Below are 4317 nucleotides of genomic sequence, written 5' to 3'. Positions count from 1 at the left end.
CATGCCAATCCATCTACATTCTCCCTTAGCCTCATCTGCAATGTGTCGCAAGGCCAGCATGCTAATGCATCAGATCCAATCTTAACTAAACACAGCTTCCTCATTTCACCCGTCTCACAGGAGGACACTTGCAGCTAGCCCACTACTCCATTGTGAGATGCTCACACCAGCTCCAGGGGTTAATTAAAAATCAATTCATCAAGTGGAAACAAGAAGAAACAGAGAGAGAGCAAAAGACACTGGCTTATTAATATGCTTATGCAGTGCTGAAATGGAAAAATACAAATTTAATGATAAAAGATAAACTGATATTACATTTCAGTCTGTCCTTTGAGCTCATAGGTTTAGGATTTAAAATAAGCTTTGAAACCAATATATTAATTCCTTATTCCCCTGTACTTTATCCACTCTATTTCCATGTATTTCCCCAATCAACTCCATCCATGATCTATTTCTTTGCATTTTTTTGCCTTCCTTTCTACCTCCCGTTCCTGTTCTATCTCATCCTAACATGGCCTGTTTTTGTCACTGTTTTCATATTTTCTTTCCCGTTTATACCACTCACCCTCTTCTTCTTTCCATCCCTCCTTCTCCTGCATCCCTCCATCTGTTTCCATATCCCCTTAGGTGGTGCACAACCAAAGTGCTGGGCCTGGATCAGAGCATGCCTGTGATCTGGATGGGTTTTCGCCCCTAGGTTTGGACATGAACGCTGGTCAGTCCAACACACCAGAACACACACACTGTGACCCACTTCACACTTGCCAGTATTCGCCGCATGACTCAGACCCAACAGGTAGGTGAAATAGGGGAAGTCTTTTAACGTCTCTGTGTGTATGCTTGAAAGTTTATGCTTCAATTTCCTCAATCTGGCGCATGTTTTCCTATAAACTACATCAGAAAGTGTCATTGCTGTTTTTGTGCTTGAGGAGATTAGATTGCAAAGATTACCTCTGTGTCCAGCTTTTGCCTGGAGATACTTTCCAATTTCCAAGCGTTATTCATATCACAAAGGCCTCATAATAGGATTTAGAACAAATATGTAAAAACGTAGAGCTTACAAGAGACATGAAAATGAGTTTTAAACCCAGAGGAATGCAGGCTGCTTGGTGGAAAACGAGAGATGGGGACAACGCTGATGATTTACTACTGGTGGGTCCAAGGGGAGCCTCCCTGAGACGCCATTTATTTTTTGTGTGTGTATGTGTGTATGCCTTTGCCTGTACATGCTACTAAGCCTGTGAGCCTCCTTTTACTTATATTTAGTTCCTGTAGGACAGGCACACACACACAGACCTATGCTGACCACACACAGGAAAAAACATGTCCATAATAATGCCTGTGTCCTTCACATAGCACACAAAGTGGACTTTATTCTTGAAAGGAATCTTGCAACATTTCTGAAAACACATTATCTAAACAGGTACGGAAATCACTGAAAAATATAGTTTAAGTCTCCAGCGATAAGTCTCTGTGCAGCTTTTATGTTGGCTTACTTTGTATATATTGTATTATTACCTATCACTAACCTTTGCTTGTAAGTGAAGAAGGGTTTTTTCTTCTTGCCTTTTCATTTCCAGGTTTCAATACAGCAACAAACATACTGCTGTTAACAAGATGATTTTAAAAATGTCAAACATTAACGGTGTTCGCTATCCCATGCTGTAACCACTGAAGAAAGTGCACCCCTAAGGTATATGATAAATTGCTTATTTGTAACCACAGCATGGGCGTTCACCATTTTCAACACTGATAATTTGTAAACTGGACATGTCTGTAAGTCGCTCAGACTGTCCAGCAAGGCTGCTGGAAGTCAAGCCTTCACCTCCAAATTGCATGAGAGTTAAGGTAATAAAATTTGGATCGAATCAGACGCTATAATTTATCCCACCACATGGTGCTTATTACCCCTCCGATTTTTATTTAAGGATGTCGAATTACTTGCATTTCAGACAGCGGCCAGTGTTTTGATTCAGCAAGAGTTTCTGATTCATATGTGTTTGCTTAACTAAATTGGCCTTAGCCCAAAATGACCCCATCAACCTTTTCCTTCATCAAGTGTTCCGCCGAAGCTTTTTTTGCTGTTTCATTGTCAGGCCTGTGTTAAATGAACGAGGCTGACTGTGAGAAACTCCCACAAGGGCACCACTACCCTCCTCGCGCCACGCAGCCAGCCACTCGTCAAATCCCGCACTGTCTCTGCCACCATCGTTAAAGCTCCAAAGTTAATGAGAGGGAAAGGTTAGAGAGGAGGAATATCACCTTGACAACACTTCACACTCAGTTATGTCCTTCCATCCTTCCATCAGTCTCCTCTGTTTTTCTCTTTTTTTTCCCCGGAAGGGCTCAGATCTAACAGGTTTTATATGTCTTCCTGTGCTTCCCTTTCACTCTTCTCTTTTATCCTTCACTCCCTTTCGCCTCATCGGTCAGAAAATGAGGTTGTTAGTGTGCTGTTTCTGCCACGTGAGGATCCAGTCCACCAAAAATAAGAGCGGAACAGAGACAGAGTGAGATACCAGAAGGTCAATTAGAAATGATTTTTGATTTTATTTTTTGAGTGGTTGATTAATCTTAACTATTAAGTAATAAACTCATACCATTAAACCTTTGTTGAAACATGCTGTCATAATAGCATATTGTAGCATGAATCTCTGCATGAAGAACACATTTCAAACTTGAACTTCTTTATAATTAGGAAAGAAGTAGTTTACTCTATTGTGACATTAATTAGCATGCATAGTGTTGTATAATTTAACCTCAATGGCTTGTGCTGATTGTAATCTGAAATGCACCTGTCTATTAGCAAAAGGTTGCTTACATGAACTTAAGAGCCTGACGTTGAAATTGAAATCTACATTGTTTCGTTTTATGTATATGTCTATATGTGCATAGACAAACCAAGCTGTGGCAGCCATTTGGAGTCCCTGTTGAGTTCTTGAAAAACACATAAGGACAAAATGATGACATCTGTTTTTAAAGAATTTCCACACTATTAACAGTTGGCTTCAGGCTCTTTTGGTCAGGGTGCCACCTTAATTGAGGGCAAATAAAACCTACGATGTGTTGACATATTCCACAGATATCAACTCATTTACGTAATTGACACAATCAGTTTCCATGTTCCCACGTTTCAGCCCTAGATACCAGGTGCTAGCTAGCCGTAAGGTGTGATGGACTGTGATGGACTGTGATGGAAAAACTAGTAATCAGATGTGCCGCTATAGGAAGGCAAAAGACAAAATTGATGAGACGCTCGTGGAATCCCAGAGCTATCTTTAAATACATTTTTGTTTTCCAAAAGAGCTTCATCCTTCTCTGTTTCTTTAAGTTTACACGCCGACTATCTGACTGCTTTCCCCTTTCCTCTTTTTATTTGTAGCTGATTCAGACTAGTTAGTAGATTTTCCACCCAGTCAATAGTTTTAATTAATTGCCTGACTACTGGAGAGAAAGAAGAAAACAGCAGTAATTGCATTGCAGCTGTCAGGATTGGCTGTACAGGCTTGTTAAGCAATATTGGTTTGGTACAGGTGCTGCTGCTGCTGTTGCTGCTGTTGCTGATTCGGCAAATAGATTATTGCATCAGATGTAATGAACAAATTCACTAGAATTTGTTCATTATTTATTAGTATTAATAGGCTAATGGATTCTGTGTAAACTGGGAACCTTTTCACAGACTCCTGGTTGTACTTGTCTGTTCACTGTCAGCACATGTGCTTCAGCCTATAGAGACCCATGAAGTGAGCTACACTCATCTTGTAATGCGCTATTATGTGCTATGAATAAACACAGTTTGTGATATGTGACATATTTTAAGCATGACTGTGTCAAAGAATAACACTTTTCATCTTGCAGCTTTATATTTGCTATCCAATAGTTATTTCATGTGTTGGAGCTATACAAATATCCTTAACAAGAGGAGATAGCAAAGCAAATGCATTGCTATTTCCACTTGTTACCTATACGTCCAAGGGATAGCAGCGTGACAGTGCACGGTCTGTTTCTTTGGGTTTCGTTTATCTTGCATCCAGAAATCCCAAGTGCTCTTTAAAGCATGTAAAGGAAAAGAAAGTGGATACGGTGATGGGATGCTTTTAAATCAGGACCACTAGAAGAAAAGCTGATGGGATATAAAGCAACACCAGTACAGACAAGCTGCAGTTTACCGTAGTTTGTTCTCAGTTTTTATGTTTCCAGGTTTTGCGATTTGGTATGACCCCTCTCTTTCTTTCTCTCAATCTTTTAGAGAGTTTTGGGTCATGCGGCAGCCTCAGATCTGACACAGAGGAACAACTGTTTTTTGGAGTTATGAAG

The sequence above is a fragment of the Chelon labrosus genome (genome assembly GCF_963514085.1).
Source record: "Chelon labrosus genome assembly, chromosome: 13".
Lineage (NCBI taxonomy): Eukaryota > Metazoa > Chordata > Actinopteri > Mugiliformes > Mugilidae > Chelon > Chelon labrosus.
The sequence above is the reverse complement of the archived record's forward strand: the minus strand, read 5'-3'. Positions refer to the sequence as shown.